We start from the raw sequence: 20,256 nt of genomic DNA on the forward strand, positions 1-20,256 counted from the left end.
CAAAAAGAATATAGTAGCTAAGTGAAAAAATTACATGTTCCAATTTGGACCTTGAAATTCTGTTGGGTTTTGTGAAGCTTGTTGTTTTTAAGGAGACGATGTCTTTTCAACTGCAATCTGCCATATTCCCAGAGCAGATGCTTCTGCACTGGAATTTATTTTATTATCTCTATGACATACTTTAACCTGGAACAGAGATAATGTCCCAACTTGAGAACTACAGAATGAGAGAAATGCTATTATTTCATTACATAGGCCAGTTGATGTTACCATCGTTCTGTAGCCATACCACAAGCTGGGGTTTGCTTAGCTCAGTTTGTCTAGGTAGAGGGCTTGCAATGCAGAGCGATAACAACAGCATGTCTTCAAGTCCCATGCTGGCTGAAGTTATCAGGAAAAGCTTCCTTTCTCAACCTCTACCCTTGCCTCAGGTATGGGCGAGCTTCAGGTTAAACCAGTAGCAGTCGTTTCTCACTCTACTGAGAGAGCAGCCCTATGGTATGGTAAACCTACTGTGACTTTACTTCTACCACAAGCTTATAATCATGGCTTATCACAGGAGTGCCTTTTAATGTGTGCATATTGGCTGTTGGCCCGTAATGGAAACAATTTCGTTTTACAAACAGTTCCCTAGTTGTCCTTTGAATTGGTGTTGTGGTTCAGTCCTCCCCTTTACATAAAAAATTTTGGAAGGCTGTATTTTCTCTGGCAATACCTAAAGTTCTGAAGATCCATTCTGAAGATGTCAGTGTGAAGTCTATATTCCACACAATGAAAATTAATGACCTGGTAATTGCCCTTGGATATCCTTTCAGGGTTTTGTCAACAGTTTTAACGTGGTAGCCAGTTATGGGTAATTTGCATGCAACAATCATTCTTTTGCCATGTTTACATATTTCTTTATAAACTCCAACTGAGTTTAACTACTTTTAGGTTAAATGACTTTGGTTAACTTAAAGTGTTCCAGCTCATTTTTATTTCAAATCAAAGTCCAAAACTCTTGAGAGAAAGTAGGAACTGCCAACGTTGGAGAATCTGAGATAACAAGGTGTAGAGCTAGATGAACATAACAGGCCAAGCAGCATCAAAGGAGCAGGAAAGCTGACGTTTTGGGTCTGGACCCTTCTTCAGAAATCTGAAGACTCAAATCTGATTTCTGAAGAAGGGTCCAGACCTGAACCTTTGGCTTTCCTGCTCCTCTGATGCTGCTTGGCCCACTTTGTTCATCCAGCTCTACACCTTGATATCTCCAAAACTCTTGAGTTAGTCAATGTGATTAAAGTAATAATAGCATGTATTTTACATCATTTTGACATAACTCATTCCAAAAATACATATCTTAAGTAGGTAAATTTATCTTGCAAGATCCATGATGCCTCCACTGCATATAGGTGTTGAATTTTTTAAAAGTACGGAATTTGATTTATTATGATGAGCCTCATGACCTCTGAAAGATGTGTTTTTTAAAATCATTTCACAGGTTGCGGCTGATGCTGACAAGGTCTCTAATTATCCTTGAACTGAGTCATTTCCATTTCAGAGGGCAGTTAATACTCAACTTCATTGATATGGATTTGGAGTCATACGTAGATTAGACCAGGTAATGATGGTAAATTTGTTTCCCTAAAGGATAACAGTGAACCAAATGGGTTTTTACAATGATTGATGATAATTTCATGGTCACCATGAGACTTGCCTTTAATTCCAGATTTATGACTGAATTTGAACTCTACCAGCTGCCGTGTTGGGATTTGAACTTATATCCCAGGAACATTAGCCTGGGCCATTGGATTACTTGCCTGGTGACATTATCATTATACTATTATCTTCTCTTGAAAAGCTTTTCTAAATACAATAACAACTTGAACGCACATGTGTCCTTTTAATATGAAAGGCTTTATGAACGAAAATTTGACATTGAGCCATGTGAGGAGTTATTGAAGTTGTTGCCTATTTGCGTGCAGACAATCATTCTTTTATCATGGTTAGACATTTCTTTATAAATTCCACTTCAGTTTGACTACTTTCAGCTTAAATGACTTTGGCTGCCTTCAAGTGTCTGAGCTCATTGCTGCTTGGCCTGCCGTGTTCATCCAGCTTCACACTTTGTTATCTTAGACTTTCCAGCATCTGCAGTTTCCATTATCTCTGAGCTCATTTTTAGTTGTTTTATCTCAAATCAAAGCCCAAGACACTTGAGTTAGCCAATGTGATTAAAGTAGTAATAGAATGTATTTTACATCACTTGATTTGAAAAATACATATCTTAAGGAGGCAAATTATTTTTGTAAGTCCAGTATGCCTCTGCCGCTTATTAGTGTTTGCTCGGGCTAAGTACATTTTTAGGAACATTCCAAAGAAAGATGTAATTGTTAAGGTTTAAGGGATAAATTCTGGAACTTAGCGCTTGAAAGGTGAAGATACAGCCACAATGGAGGGGGATTTCAATTTGAGATTGCACAAGAGCCCAGAATTGGGGGAGGTCAGAGCTCTTAGAACATTGTAGGACTATAGGAGTTAACAGGGATAGGGAACAGTAAGGGATGTGAAGAGATTTGAAAACAAAAATGCTTTTAAAATTGAGGTACTGATGGTCTGGAAAAGTAGGTCAGTGGCCATGGTTGATAATTGCTCAGCACACGCGCAGAGTTAGCATACAGCATCAGACGTTTGAATTTCCTTTGGTTTATGGAAGCTGGATGAAAGGAAGCCAACCAGGGTAACACAGGAATAATCAGATTTAAGGATAACAAAGACATAGATGAGGGCTTCACCCACAGATGAGCAGATGCAAGTCAGAGATGATCAATGTTACAGATGTAAAAATAAGCAGTCTAAATGAAGAAGCAGATTTGCAGCCAGAAACTCACCGCTTGGTAAAGTGCAACACCAAGGTTTTGAGCAGAGATAATGGGAACTGCAGATGCTGGGCATCTGCAGTTATGAGCAGTCTTGTTTAACATTGACAGTTACTAAGTGTCAGAGATTGGAAAACTTTACAGGTTATAGTGGCTGGGAGTGGAATTTATATTGGTCAGAAGACAATGGTTTTGACCTTCTCAGTTCTTAGTTGGAGAAACATTTCTGCTTATCCAATACCGGATGCCAGACAAAAAAAATTAAAGTTATTGGAGAAGTTGAAAGATGTGTCAGTGAGCTAGAGCTGGGCACTTTAACTGTGTGTGAGAACCTTATATGTTTAGATTGCAAGTATCAAAGGATAAGTCCTTAATGGTCATCAGAGGCACTGGTGTATGAACATAAAGAGAAGTCATTGAAGATGATTCTTTAGTTAAGGCTGGCTAAATATGAAAGGAACCAATCAGCTGGAGTCCAGGGGAGAAGTGTTGGCACAGGGTTGATATTGTCAACTCTATCAAAAACTGCAGGCAAGTTCAGAAGGACAAAGAGAGGTAGTTTATCAGGGTCACAATCATAGGCAGTGTCATTTTTAATTTTGATAATTAGCTTTCAGTTTGGAAATCACATCATGTCAACATTTGAAATATGAAGTTAAGTTTTGGTTTTAAGTGGCTATAGGCATTAGCTAATGGACCTGGAAAGACCAAGCAGAAACACATCTGATAAGACTTAACAAATTCATGAAGTAGGAAGCGACTTCTAAAGTAGGCCTATGCTTAACTACACTGATAAAGAATCAGGTGATGAGTTTAACAGTCTGCACATAAAAATGAAGAGTCCCTCCAGATTAGTAAGTTTTTTTTATTATTTAAAGTTTATAAAGCTCTGCTGTGCATTTCTATCAATTCAATTTTTATTTCAGATTTCCATCATCATTCATTTGTATTTTTGTACTCAACAAAAAGACAGAAAATGCAATATCATACCAGAAAAATAAAGAATCCCAGACCCCACCACATGTCTAATCATATTTGGTGTAAAATGCCCTAAAGCCCATTCCTGTAAAGTTCAGTGCTTCATGTTAATCAAAAACTCACCATAATAAAATAGAATTCTAAAAGAGACATGCTGGGGCTCTCTGATTTTCATAAAAGGACACATGTTTTCATATTATTGAAGGGTGGTTACAGCACAGAATGAGGCCGTTTGTTATATCAGCATCACTCTGGATTCTTCTCGATTTTAACCTGAAATCAGATGAAACTGTAAATTAAGCAGCAGCCCATCACCTCACCACACATCTTGTATTTACCTCCCCTGTGGCTTTCCTCTTCTGTTCAGCAGCTTTTCCCGTTTTCAAATATCCATTTCACTTTTGAATGCATGAATTGAGTCTGCCTCTTTCTTGGTCTCTCGCAATACATTCCACATCCTAATTACTTGCTGCATTAAGGTTTCTCTTAGATTCCAGTTGTTTCTGTTCCCAATTACCTTAAAGCTTTGTCCTCTGGATCTCTCTCCATCCACGTAGAGAGTTTAGAATCATAGAAAATATAAGGCAGAGAAAGAGGTCACTAAACTTATTATGTTTATCTGTGTCAAAAACTCTATTCTAATCTGACTATCCAGCATTTGATTCATTGCCTCAGAGATAATTGGAACTGCAGATGCTGGGGAATCCGAGATAACAAAGTGTGGAGCTGGATGAACACAGCAGGCCAAGCAGCATCTTAGGAGCACAAAAGCTGACATTTCGGGCCTAGACCCTTCATCAGAAAAGGCCTCCTTGTTACAGAGCCTGAGGCTCATATCCCAACATGTTTAAAATGCTTTGAGAGTTTCTGCTTCTTCTAAATGTTCAGATGGTGAGTTGCAGACACATACCACTGTCCAGGTGAAAAAAAAATGCTCTTCTTCCCTCTAGTATTCTCCCACTTGTTTTAAGTTCATGGCATCTGACCTCCTGGTATAGATAGATGATGATCTAGTGACATTATTGTTGGGAATATTAACTCAGAGATCTGGGTAGTTTTGGGGGGATCTGGGTTTGAATCCTGACAATGACAGATGGTGGAATTTGAATTTAAGAACAAACCTGGAAATAAGAGTTTAATGATGACCATGAAGTTGTTATCAATTGCTGCAAAAACCTTTCTGACTCACCAATATCCTTTTGGGAAGGAAACTGCCATCCTTACCTGGTCTGGTTTACATGAGACTCCAGACCCACCCCGATGTGGTTCGCTCTTAGCTGTTGTCTGGGACATTAAGGAATGGGCAATTAGTTCTGGCCTCACCAACGTTGCCAACATCCTGTGAATTAATTCTTTAAACGTCACTGTATCCTCTGCGAAGGAACATAAGTCCTTCCAATTCCATTCATTAAAGTTCCTCACAATTCTATACATCGCAATCAAATTTGCCCTCAGCCTCCTCTGTTCCAATGAGGGTAACTTCAGCCTACCTTAGATTTTCTTATAGCTGCATTTTTCCAAGACCTACCAAAATTTTTGTAACTCTCCTCTGTCTCTTCCTTAGTGAAGTTTTATCTATTCTATATTGACGGGGCCAGATGGCACACAGTACTCAAGTTGTGGTCTAATTATTTCTAGTCCCAGTATAACCTCCATCCACTTATATTCTGGTTAATAAAGGAAAGGATTTAATATGCTGTCTTATCAATTCCTCATCCTGCCCTACTACCTTCAGGGGTCTGTGGACATTCATTCCATTAACATGGCGAATCTACCTAACCTGCACATCTTTAGACAGTGGGAGGTAACATGAGACCTGAAGGAAATCCACACAGACACAGGGAGAACGTGCAAACTCCACACAGACAATCACCCTAGAATGGAATCAAATGTGGGTTTCTGATGCTGTGAGACAACTACTAAGCCACTATGCTGCCCACAGTCATCTGGACAGAACAGAGCAGATAGAATATGTTCTCATTTCTTAATTGACACTTTGCATCTGTATTAACAAAAGATTTGGATAATGCAGATATTGTAGTTGATGAAGTGTGTGAAGTATTGATTGTGATAAACTAAGAAAATAAAATTAATGAAGTAAACATACTAGAAAGTGGTTAAACCACCAGATACAGATGAAATGCAATACATGCTGTTAGAACATAGAATATAGAATAGTACAGCACAGTAGGGCCCTTCAGCCCATGAAGTTGTGCTTAACTTTTACCCTAAACCTAAAGTCTATCTAACCTCCACCCCTGCCTTCTACTATCTTCCATATGCTGTCTAAAATCTGCTTAAGTGCCGCTAATGAGGCTGACTCCACTACCCTCTCCAGCAATGCATTCCACGCCCTGACCACTCTATGAGTAAAGCATCTACCTCTGACGTCACCCCTATAACTACCTCCATTCAATTTAAAACTATGCCCCATCATAATAACTACCTCTACCCCAGGAAAAAGTCTCTGGCTGTCCACTCTATCTGTACTTCTGATCATTTTGTACACCTCTATCACGTCACCTCTCATCCTTTGTCATTCTAAAGACAGAAGCCCAAGCTCTCTCAACCTTTCTTCATGAGAACTTCCCTACATTCCAGGTAACTTCCTGATAAACCTTCTCTGCATCTTTTTCAACGCTTCCACATCTTTCCTGTAATGAAGCGACCAGAACTGGACACAATACTACAGGTGTGGATGAACAAGGCTTTTGTATAGCTGGAGCATAACTTCACGGCTCTTGAACTCAACTCCTGTATTGATGAAAGCTAACACACCACACACCTTCTTAACAATGACAATGGGAACTGCAGATGCTGGAGAATCCCAGATGACAGAGTGTGGAGCTGGATGAACACAGCAGGCCAAGCAGCATATCAGGAGCACAAAAGCTGACGCTTCGGGCCTAGACCCTTCATCAGAGAGGGGGATGGGGAGAGGGAACCGGAATAAATAGGGAGAGAGGGGGAGGCGGACCGAAGATGGAGAGAAAACAAGACAGGTAGAGAGGGGGAGGGGACGAGCTGGGCTGGTTTTGTGATGCAGTGGGGGAAGGGGAGATTTTGAAGCTTGTGAAGCCCACATTGATACCATTGGGCTGCAGGGTTCCCAAGCGGAATATGCGTTGCTGTTCCTGCAACCTTCGGGTGGCATCATCGTGGCACTGCAGGAGGCCCAGGATGGACATGTCGTCTGAGGAGTGGGAGGGGGAGTTGAAATGGTTCGCGACTGGGAGGTGCAGTTGTTTGTTGCGAACCTTCGGGTGGCATCATCGTGGCACTGCAGGAGGCCCAGGATGGACATGTTGTCTGAGGAGTGGGAGGGGGAGTTGAAATGGTTCGCGACTGGGAGGTGCAGTTGTTTGTTGCGAACCGAGCGGAGGTGTTCTGCAAAGCGGCCATCATTCTGCCATCTACAATCCGACCCCACCACCCAAGCTACTTTTCCATCCCCACCCTTGTCTGCCTTCCGGAGAGACCACTCTCTCCGCGACTCTCTTGTCCGCTCCACACTCCCCTCCAACCCCACCACACCCGGCACCTTCCCCTGCAACCACAGGAAGTGCTACACTTGCCCCCACACCTCGTCCCTCACCCCTATCCCAGGCCCCACGATGACCTTCCATATCAAGCAGATGTTCACCTGCACATCTGCCAATGTGGTATATTGTATCCATTGCACCCAGTGTGCCTTCCTCTACATTGGGGAAACCAAACGGGGCTTGGGGACCGCTTTGCAGAACACCTCCATTCGGTTCGCAACAAACAACTGCACCTCCCAGTCGCGAACCATTTCAACTCCCCCTCCCATTCCTCAGAAGACATGTCCATCATGGGCCTCCTGCAGTGCCACAATGATGCCACCCGAAGGTTGCAGGAACAGCAACTCATGTTCCGCTTGGGAACCCTGTAGCCTAACGGTATCAATGTGGACTTCACAAGCTTCAAAATCTCCCCTTCCCCCACTGCATCACAAAACCAGCCCAGCCTGTCTCTTCCCTAACCTGTTCTTCCTCTCACCCATCCCTTCCTCCCACCCCAAGCCGCACCTCCATTTCCTACTTACCACCTCATCCTGCCTCCTTGACCTGTCCGTCTTCCCTGGACTGACCTATCCCCTCCCTACCTCCCCACCTATACTCTCCTCTCCACCTATCTTCTTTTATCTCCATCTTTGGTCCGCCTCCCCCTCTCTCCCTATTTATTCCGGTTCCCTCTCCCCAACCCCCTCTCTGATGAAGGGTCTCAGCCGGAAACGTCAGCTTTTGTGCTCCTGAGATGCTGCTTGCCCTGCTGTGTTCATCGAGCTCCACACTTTGTCATCTCACCTTCTTAACACCTCTATCCACCTGGGTGGCAGAGGTTAAGATTCCAAGAAGGAAACGATAGAGGTCCTGACTGTTATTTTCCTGTTCTCCCCTGTGTTGTGCCAGAGGATTGGAAGACTTCTTAAGAAGAAGGAGTGAGGGAAGAATGAAAAATTACAAGCTGATCAATTTAACGTCAGTACTGATTCAGTATTGGGTACCTTTTTGTTGTCACATGTCTTCGATGATTTGGATGTAAGGGAGCATGATTAAGAAGATTGTAGATGATGCAAAATAAAATCACTCATGCGGTTGATTGCAAAGTGGTGAACTGAAGAAAAGTACCAATGGACTAGTCAGATGGGCAGAAAGATGGCAAATATGGTGTGGCATGGTGGTTCAGTGGTTAGTACATCTGCCTCACAACACTAGGGACCGAGGTTCGATTCCACCCTTGGGTAACTGTCTGCATGGAGTTTACACATTCTCTCAGTGTCTGCGTGAATTTCCTCCAGGTGCGCTGTGCGAAGATGTGCGATTTCGGTGTACTGGCCATGTTAAATTTCCCATTGTGTCCAGGTATTGCAGGCTGGGTGGATTAGCCATGGTAAGTGCAGGGTTACAGGGATGGTGGGGGGGAGGTTGGGTCTGGGTAGGATAACCTTCGGACGGCTGGTGTGGACTCAACGGGCTCCACGTAGTAGGGATTCTATGAAATGAAACTCAGCAATGTATGAGTGAGGGTCAAACAAGGCAAAGGAATATGCAATTAATGGAAGAATATTGATAAATGTTGAGGAAGTGATGGGTTGGATGTTCTTCGGAGGGCTGGTGTGGACTCAACATGTTCCACACTGTAGGGAATTCTATGGCTGCCCCACATAGAAAAATATTGTTGACCCATCCAACAGTCACTATTATCAATATGGACTTAACAGAAACACAATTTGCTCTACAATTTGCTTTATTGTTTCTGAGAAATCCTTAAAAATATTTTGAACAATTTTTAACAATATCTAAGACAGATTGATGCAGACAATATACAGCACTTTGTAAATAATAATAAATAGAAAACATGGGAGACATTCAGATATAATTTTCTCCTATGACTGTCATCTACCTTGCAGTATTAGAACATTTTAACAGTACAAGAAAATATTTCGCAAATTATTTTGTTTGGCAAGGAAGAATTGTCAAACAGCCAGTTCCCAGAAACATCTCAAAGCAGGGATACTGCATTCACTATGGGATAGACCTGTGAAAACTACAGCCATGCGTTAACAGGTTTAGGCTGTCTCCTTTAGGACACAATCATCTTGAAGCAGATGAACGTGTAAGGCCAATTCAGCATCTCCTGACAAGTGCTGCAGCTTTCCTCAAAGACAGTTTGAAAGAAAAAGTAGAATAGCTGGAAAAGAAAGGGCCACTCTTCTAGAATGGAATAACCACACGCTGGCTGTGTCAACGCAAAGCATTGAAATAAAATTCTGAAGATATCTCACTACTGCTGTCAACTAAACATTGAAGGAAGTTACCTACAATTTGCAAAGTCTTCATTACCTTAGATTTGAAGAATGGGTGCTGGATGAAAGTAACAGCTTTGTAACTACACTCTGTGTACCTTTTTTGGTTTCTTTATTCATTCACGGGATGAGGGCATTACTGGCTAGGCAGCATTTATTGCCCATCCCTAATTGCCTAGAGGACAGTTAAGAATCAACTACACTGCTGTGGGTCTGGAACCACATGTAGGCCAGACCATGTGAAGGCAGTTTCCTTCCCTAAAAGACATCAGTGAACCAGATGGGTTTCTCCTGACAATCAACAATGGATTCATGGTCATCAGTAGATTTGTAATTCCAGATATTTATTGAATTCAAATTCCACCATCTGTCATGGCAGGATTTGAACCCTGGCCCCCAGGACATTATCTGGGTCTCTGGATTAACAGTCCAGCGATAATACCACTTGGACATTGCCTTCCCATTGCACGTACTGTTTGGCACTCCCATGGTTCTAGACAATTTTGAAAAGAGAAAACTAATTCATGATCATGCCAGTCATGATATTGTACGATCTGCTAGTTTATGTTTGCAGAGACTCAATGGAAGAAGCTATTGCTGACCATGATCAAGATCTTTGTATAGTTTGGTTATATACTGAGACAAGTATAGTTTGGTTATATACTGACAACAAAAACGTCTTTCTTTGCCGGTATTGCGAAAAGGTGAGAGGTTTGGCATCACTCTCATGACCACCGCATGTTAAAAATAATGTAATGATTTTTTGGAATTCTTAACTATTTAACAAAATTCTTGCCCAGCTGGTGGGTAGACTGTGAAGCCCCGTGTCACCTCATTGCCAAATATATGTAGTGATGCTGGGGGAAAGAATGAGATGCAGTGTTCATTTGAATCAAGCAGCTCGTGACAGCATTGCCAGAGGTGAAACGTTATAAAATAACAGCAACCACAAGTGAAATGGGAACAACAATCCCTGGAGAAGGAACATCATCCAGATGAGCAAGTAAAAACAATGTGTACATGAACCATTAAGAGACTAGCATTCTTTTTAAAGGCTGTGTGCCATGCACATGCACTGACTGATGAAAATAATGAACTGCTAATGCTGAGAACGATTGTGTGCATAGTAGGTACCTTGAATAACTCACAGTGTATATGAAAGTGCATGCAATTTTTGTTTCTTTGCATAACAGAGGGGACAGAAATGCAGTTCTCTACTAATGTGCATCCTGGATTCCGTTGTCATACGACCTCCAACATGAGGCATGCAGACATCTGTCCTATAGCCACTTCAATAAAGACACAACACAAGCAAGATTGTTGTCCTGTGAACTCTCAACAACTTTTTGCGGAGCTTAATTTTCCTTGCACCTAACTGAGCCAGACTAATATGCATCTAATATTCAGATTCATTACTCCCTGTGAATAAACCAGTTCTTAATAGTACGGGTGTTCCCAGGCTGATTTTTGAAGAGGACTTTGCTTTGACATTAGCAGTTGTCAGGTAAACCTTTGAGATGGTCAATTGGGACAGGAGTTATTGGGGCAGGAGCAATAAGTAAGGTGGCAACTGGGTAGTTCTTGTGACTGAGAAGGGAGCAATCTGGGTTGATTGTAACTGATCAGTGAAAGGGGCTAATCATGGCTGGCAGACGTGCGTGGTTTGAATGTAGCATTGGAGGAACATGCTTGCTGCTTCTGGCTCTATATTTCAGGCAAAAGTTCACGTTTTTGGTAGCAGCCTGCAGCAGTCTCTCAAAAGGTTACTTCACAGAATCATTGAATCACTTGTTTCATTGTAAGTAGACATTTTTGGTTACCGTAGAACAAACCAATGTTGCTGGGGGTTCTTAAACAGGTATTACGCTCTTTATTTGAATATGCAAAGAAGTTATGTCACACAAAGGCCCTGGACACTGATTTTGTCGGCTGCATCCATTCTGTGCTATATTGGGTGCATGTTTATGGTCTGCCATTATATGAGGCTCAGACATCCATTATATGCCCCAAATGTGTATGGTTTGAGTTTAATTCACATTGGCCCAACTCTAAATATGAATATTCAAATTATAAAGATCATAGCACAGTTTAGAAAGTATGCAAATTTGTGTAAACTGGCAAGATAATTTTATGATTCCAAACTTGTCTAATCTCTTTGACCTACAAATGCAACCAGAACCAGCAACATTCCAAATAATTGATCATGGAAAAGGAAAACTTTCATGATTTTTTTTGCTTTGAATATTGTACATTGATTACTGGCTCAATAAAGAAAATGCCTTTGTGCTCCCAGTGACTTTGACCTACAGTAATATAGAGTGGTATATGAGTGCATAGTGATGAGATAAAGTATGCTCTAGTCACTCAAATGAATCATTCACATCCTGGTTTGTTGCCGCTTTGACCTAAGGTTCATTTGTTTCATTGATGATTTGATCAGAGATTAAACACTGATTCAGATTAAAAACATTCATTAATGTCAAAATGTGCATTCAATGCAAATCAGCCATTGGAAATCAAAAAAATACTTGTAATGCTCTCTCTGAAGTGGTATTTCAAAACATCCATTTCTTTCTTTCACTTAAGGAAATAATTAATGTATTAACTCATGGAAGTACAAAAGGAAAGAAGGAATAGAGGAACAACAATAGACTATTCAGTCTCCCAATTAGGTCATGATTTATCTTTATGTTAATACAAACATGTAACAATTAGGAGTAAGAAATTCAGCTCTTCGAGCTTGCTCTGCCATTAAATAAGATTGTGGTGTATCTGATTGAAACTTCAAATCTACATTCCTGCCTAACCCTGATAACCTTTACACCTACTTGCTCAATGAGAATCTACTCACCTATGCCTTAAAAATGTTCAAGGGATCTGCTTCCACTGCTTTTTCAGGAATAAGGTTCCAAAGACAGATAACCTTCTGTGGCCTAATCCATGTTTCAAATGGAAGACCCCTAATATTTTAAACCCTGATCCCTGGTTCTAGTTTGTTCCATAAGAAGAAATATCCTTTTCACATCTATCCTGTGAAGATCTTTCAGAACATTATATGTATGAGGAAAGCAATGGCTTTGTGATATTTTCACTAGATTATTATTAATCCAGAGATGAAGGTAATGTCCTGGAGATCTGGGTTCAGATCCCTCCATGGCATATGGTGGAATTTTAATTCACCACGTGACTTCTTTCTTCTATCCTTTTTTAATCATTTTTAATGAGATCACCAATGTTTTAATTGAATTGTAGGGATTGAGTGACCTGCTTCTTCTCCTCATTCATTGTTAGAATTGTAGAATCACTAAAGTGTGGAAACGGACCATTCAGCCCAACAAGTCTACACCAAATCTCTGAAGAAGATCATACCCAGATTCACCTCCCCCTACCCTGACCCTATCCCTGCCATTCTCCTGGCTAATCCTTATAACCTACACATCCCTGCACACTATGGGCAACTTAGCATGGCCAATCCACCCAGCCTGTACATCAGGAGTTAACCAGAGCAACTGGAGAAAACCCATGCAGACACAGGCAGTATGTGCAAACTCCACACACAGCCACCCGAGGCTAGAATTGAACCCGGGTCCCTGGTGCTGTGAAGCAGCAGTACTAATCACTGAGCCACCGAGCCGCCCCAAATATGATTTCAGATGTAAATTATTGAAAGTTGTTGGTGTAGCTAATAAAGCATATAAGATCCTAGATTTCATAAATTGAAGCACAGAGTAGAAAAGTGAAGAGGTTATGATGAATATTTTGAGAAAATGTGTTACCTTAACTAGATTATTGGGTCTAATCCCAGGCACTGTGCTTTAGGGAAGATGTAAAACTTTAGAGAGGGTAGAGACAAACTTTATAAGAATTGATCCAGATTATGAAGATTTGAACTATGATTGGATAGTTTGGAAAAAAAACTTGCATTGTTTTGCTTGGAGATGTTTGAAAGGAGATTTGTTCCATTTGGCAGAAGCTCGAGAAGCAGGACATTGATTTAAAGCGATTAGCCAAAAAGAACTGGAAGTAACATGGGGAAAATATTTTACACAGTGAATTGTGCAGGTCTGCAATGCTCTGCCAGAGACTGTGGTGGACACAATTATAATTATGCCATTTGAAAGGACATTGTCAAGTATCTGAAAAGAAATAAATTGCATGATGACAGGGAAGTGGGACTGAGTTGCTCTTGCCGAGATTTGGAAAGGACAAAAAATGCCATATGTCTTCTCCCTGTGCTGTGACCATTCATGATCCTCAGGGTCAGGAAAGAAGTTGATGATTGTGTAAATGTTTGGAACCTTGAGGACAGCACTGCAGCTAGATGGCTCAAGGGGATGAGTGACTGTGCTTCTAATAACAATAAATGGTAGTGGACTATAACCTAGTGCAGGGTGGTAAAAGATTTGATGAAGAAGAGGAAATTGTTCAAAGTGCCAGAGAAGAGCAAAAGATTTTTGTCATGTGTTGTTGGAAAAATCAAGAGCTGTACTGACTCTTGCTAGTCTTGAGAAACTGTTGAATTACTTCCTGCACTGGATTTAGGTTTTTGGGGTCAATGCTTCTGAAATCAACAATCTTTTCCGAATGCAATTTGGAGGTCCTAGAAATTACGAAAGTCTGTTCGCAATTCCATTGTTCATTTGTATTTATTCAGTTCTACTGACCAATGTCTGCGACATCCTTTATGTTCTCATAATATTTTGTTGTCAAATGTTTCCATTTGTTTCTGCCAGTGATATTGACACTCATTGTGCTAATGGTATTTAAGAATGAAGTGTGCATTACAGGTATAATTCTGTTTACTGACCTAGTGCTAAAGTAATTCCATTGGTAATGTGACTAAGATCACACTTCTCATGATATTGAAGCTGAGAGCAGCATATGAAAACACAGTATGCCCGAGGCGATCAGCAATATCAGAATGTCAGAGGTATTTGCTGTTCACAAGGCATGAAGTATCAGAAAAGCAGAACTGTCCCCAAGGATCTTGAAAGAGAATTAACTTCTCAGAATGGTTTGTTAGTCTCTGCTGCAGTAAGTTTAGATTTAACAAGGAGCATTGCTTGATGCATGTGAAGAGTTCGAAGAGGATTTCAAATTTCCTGCACCTGTGCATCATGCTTAAGATCTGGTAGTATTAATGATTAGTTCAATTCTCACAAAATATATCCCTTTCTCTCCCTGGATGCTGTCACATCACTGTCAGTCGTCATTGTGACCCTGCCATCTGGTCAGGAGCTGCAATCTTTAGTCGTTGTGAGTCTGCTCCCACAACAACTGGGAATAAGGCACTGTTAGAATATCATTATACAGTTTGATAGCATCTTGACTACTCCTGAGCACTTTGATTAAATGTTATTGTTTCCAGAAAGAAAACATTTTGCTCAATATATCTGCAGTGCTAACAACCATGTTTTGTGTACAAACTAAGATGGTCAAATACTGCTCTTGAAATCAAAAAGCTTATATTCTTCTGTAGGGTATGGTAACATAGTTGTTAGAGCACTGATTTAGAAACTCATGGGTCACAAACTGACATCCAACTATGGCACATTGTGAATTTTAATTCACTAAATCTGCTAGTTTGAGAGCTGGTAACAATAAAATGGCCATGAAAGCTAATGGGTTGCTGTAAAACACAATTACTTCAGTAATATCCTTCAGGGAAACAATCAGCAATAAACACTTTGTCACCCAAATCACTTTAAAAAATGGAAAAAAAAGGCAAGTGAAGACAGTGATGGTTTAGAGAATAAAAAAGTACAATGAATTTGCTATCTTCAATGCATCACCTCTCTCAAAGTACATGGCTAGAGAGTGACAATCTGACATTTCAGCAGCAACCATGTATTGAGGCAAGATAAGATTTCAAATTTCAGGAACTAGGTGAAATGTAGATTTGTTTCAATGAAGCAACAGGCAGATGTCTTTGATAGTGAGGGATTTTAAGAGGGTGTGGGACAGAGGTAAAAGGAAAATAGTCATCTCAGAGTTGATTTTATTTAGAGTGTAAATATTTATTTATAGTTTCCAGGTGTCCTGTTCCACATCTCTTAACTGTGTACCATCTGAACCCAGAGGATAGTTGTCTTTGTTCCATTCTTTCTACTATCACCTTTTTTTTATCATTCTTTATCCCTTCTGCTTACAGATGTAACAAATCCTTTATAAAATAAGGTGTGATCAAGGTGTTGATAACGTAGCTGCCAAGGCCACAGGGATTACCTCTTTCTAAAAGATGATAAACAGATGTTGAAAAGGTAAGGGTTTCCTTAAATCTTGCACGCAATGTGTTTGGTTGAGTTCCCATAATGTTGTAGGCAGGGGAGTTCTAGACGTCCAATGCTGATGTCCACATCAGTTTAAGTTTGGAAAAGGGTTTTGACTTGATGCAGTTCTCACAATATCCTTGTCAATGGGAGAAAACACAATTGATAATTCTGCATCTTACTGGCATTATTGGTTTAAGAATGATAACGGGTAACAAATCATGGAGGATAGATTGTGTAATAGGCTACCAAACAACTACTGATGTTATACTTCAAAAGATAAGTGTGTTTAAACAGAATGTTAGGGGAATGTGTATGGCTGCTAGTTTTATGGATTTCTAGAAGGTAATTGATGAAGCCCCACGAGAGACTGTTAACTAACATAGAAGCCCGCAGAACTATGGACAAATTAGTAACATAGCTGGGAAATGGGTTAAATGACAAGTGACAGAAAATAAGGATAATGGGTAGGCACTCAAATTTGAAGGCTGTGACCAGGTGTCCCATAAGGATCCATTAGAACCTCATTTATTCACATCATTTATTAACAAATTGGATATTGGCATAGAATATCAAATATACAAATTTGCTGATGACACAAAGTTGGACAGTATTGTAAACAGTGTATATGATGACCTATGACTTATCCCTTGCAATTTTATGCTAAAATACATGGGCAAACAATGGCAGATGGAGTTCATTGTAAGCAAGTGTGAGGTCATTCAGCTTGAACCAAGAAAAGATATTTCAAGTTACTTTCTAGATGGCATGAAGTTAAATGCAGTGGATGTCCAAAGAGACTGGTGGGGTCAGGTGTGAAGGTCTTTGAAATGTCACAACTGGTGCAGAGAATAATCAAGAAAGCCTATAGAACACTACCTTTTATATCAAATGACTGGAATACAAGGATATGGATGTTATGCTGCATTTATACAAAACTCTCCTTAGACCTCACTTGGAGCACTGACAGCTGATCTGGGCACTTCCTCTTAGGAAAGATATGTCAATCTTCAAGGGAATACAAGAATGATATCTAGAATTTAGAAGGTTAAGTTATGAGGAGGCTTTGTACAAATTAAGTCTGTTTTCTCTAGAATTTAGATTGTTAAGTGGTGATCTAAACAACGTCTTCAAGATATTAATAGGAAAGAATAGGGAAAACAAAGATAGACTGTGCCTCCTCGTTCTAGAATCCCTGACCAATGGAAATAGTTTGAGAATTAAGGTCAGACTGTGTCAGGAGAGATGCTTGGAAGCACATCTACAGACTAAGAGTGGTAGATATTTGGAACTCTTACACAAATGGCAGTTGGTTGTAGATCAGTTAATTTTAAATCTGAGATTATACTTTGCTTAACTAAAAGTAAATGCTACGTGCCAAAGGAAGGTACATGGAGTTAGGCCACAGATCAGCTGTGATCTCATTGAATGTTGGAGCAGGCATGGGCAAGCAAATGGCCTGGCCCTGTTCCTATTTCCTAAATCCACACTATTATGTGAGACCTTTATTCTAATTAGCCTGACTCTGGAACCTTCACACCCCACTGATTACTTGCTGCCAATATTTGTACAATCATTTCAAATCCAATTTAACTTTAAATATATCCATTACCCATTCTCTCATTCCATTAGGTCTCAGACATTCCTTCAGACCATATTAAATGAGAACCAATATCCCAATTTCCTTTTAAATAAATCAATCCATAACTTTTAAAGAACAAAAGCATGCACAGTGGCAAGGTATAATCCAATTTCTTTCTTTGCAATACATCCAACAGTTTTAGAACTTGCTGCTTTCTTTGTACAACAACTAGATAACTATTGTTATCTACCATTAATTTACCATGTGGTGAGTTCTCCATTTTCCACTATCTGCTTTAAAACAGCAGTATTGATCCTCACTGTTTTTTCAATCATTACTTTGTGTACATTATCCTTTGGTGACTCATTATCAATGGAGCATTTGATAGCTATTTCTGCTCAATCCCTTTATAGAAATTCATTCTATATTTTTATTGAGTAAAATACCATATATTCTACTTCTCCAAGAGCAAGAGTATTTTTAATTACTCTTCTGGTCTTTTTAGCTTCGCAAGTCAAATTACAATGTCTACCTTGCTTTAGCAGAGTAGAAGCTATAGAGCCTTATGCACTCAAGAACCCATTATGCAAAGATTTGTGTACTAAGCATTGAAAATTAGATTGTTAAACATTGTTAAAAACAATAAGTTTCATGCTCCTGACATCTCCCAATGATAGAAATGTTAAAATACGATGCTATATTATTGATCTTTTCCTTGTTTTATTTGCAAAAGTAATATCTTCCACTTTGGGATTTTTCATTCTTATGTTGAACTCTAATATTTCAAAAATCCTTAAATGGGTACATAGACTATTCAACTGTTCAAATAGACTTTGTAATTCTTCCATTTCAGTTTTGGAGCCTGTATGGAAACACTGGGGCCAAAGTTTTATAAATAAGATTTTTGATACAAAGAGACACTTAATCCATTCTATCTGATTTTCAATCCAAGTACTTTAAATGTCCCAGAAACCAGACTCCCAATTGTTTTAAGATCATCAATGACTATTTTCAAATTCACTTCTCCCACATCAGAAAACAAATCTACATGCATCATAAAGATGCCTAAAAGCTGTCTCCATATGATACTGGCAAAACATGGCAGATTTTTCAATTGAAGTCACCCCCAATTTTAATATAGTAGACTTTACTAAAAGCTACCACATACATACTAGTGTAAATTCCAGAATGTCCCCACTGCATCTTGTATCATCTTTGAAGGATGGCAAAAGATTTTCCACTTAAACTGAACTCCTAGCAGAAATATAACTTTATCAGTTGACACTCCCAAGTATTCGTTACTAACAAAGCTATTTTCTCATGAAGCTGTTGAATATCATCATTAACATTTATCCTTTTGGCCGACTCTATACAAGGTTACCGGGACTTATCCACCTTAGTGCTTTTCAGAACACCTAATCCCTCCTTTTTAAATATCAACATGCCGTGGAATATCAAGATAGCCTTCTATGGAGTCTCCAACCACCATGTCATTCTGCTTTGTGAATACCATTACAACGTATTTGTTAAGGACCGCACCCACTTTCTCCAGCTTGACCCATAAATTCCCTCCTTTGTCCTTGAATGGACCTACCCCTTCTTGCTCCTGATCTATGTATAAAAAGTCTTGGATTTTTCCTTAAACCTGTTTGCCAAGGACATTTCATGGCTCCTTTTAGCCTTTCTAATTCCTTGTTTAAACTCCTTCTTGCTTTCTTTGTATTTGTCTGGGTATCTGTCTGTCTTCAGTTTCCTAAACCTTACAAATGACTCCTTTTGTTTTTGACTAAGCTCACAATTTCCCTTGTCAATCAAGGTTGTTGAATCTTTTCATTCTTATCCTTCATTTTCACAGGAACATGCTGGCTCTGAACTCTAATCTACTGGTCTTTAAAGGATTCCAACATGCCAGAAGTGGTTTTACCCTCAAACAACAACCCCGAATCTACATTCGCAGTTCCTGCCTAATATTGTCATAATTAGTCTTATCCCAGTTTAATACTGTCACCCAAGGACTACTCTTATCATTTTTCATTAATAACTTAAAACTTATGGAACTATGGTCACTGTTCCTCAAAATCTCTCCCACTGAAACTTTGATCACCTAGTTAGTCTCAATTCCCAGTACCAGGTCAATTATTGCCCCTTCCCTCGTTGTACTATTGACATATTGCTTCCAGAAACCCTCTTGTACGCACCAACCAATTCCCACCCACCCACCCACATCCAAGCCCCTGGCACTAAGGAAGTCCCAGTCAACATAGGGGAAGTTAAAATCACCCATCACAACAATCCTGTTGTTTTTGCATTTTTCCATAAACTGCCCTCATATCAGTTCCTCTATCTCCTGCTGGCTGTTGGGAGGCCTGTATCACAGCTCCACTAAAGTGATTGTATTCTTTCTATCCCTAAGCTCTATCCAATAGCCTCGCTGGATGAGCCCTCCATGGTGTACTCCTTCAGTATAACTTACCTCCCTTATCAGTAACTCAATTCCGCCCACCCCTTTTACATCTCTCTCTATCATTCCTGAAACGTCTAAATCCCAGAACATTAAGCTGCCAGTCTAGTCCCCCTCTCAACCAAGTCTCTGTAATAACTACAACATCATAGTTATATGTTTTAATTGAAGCTCAAAGTTCATCTGCCTTACCTGTCATTCTGCTCACATTAAAACAAATACACTTCAGAGCACCATTCCTGCCATGTTCGTTCATGTCTCCCTGTCTGTTCTTCCTG

Source organism: Stegostoma tigrinum, chromosome 8 (assembly GCF_030684315.1).
Source record: "Stegostoma tigrinum isolate sSteTig4 chromosome 8, sSteTig4.hap1, whole genome shotgun sequence".
Lineage (NCBI taxonomy): Eukaryota > Metazoa > Chordata > Chondrichthyes > Orectolobiformes > Stegostomatidae > Stegostoma > Stegostoma tigrinum.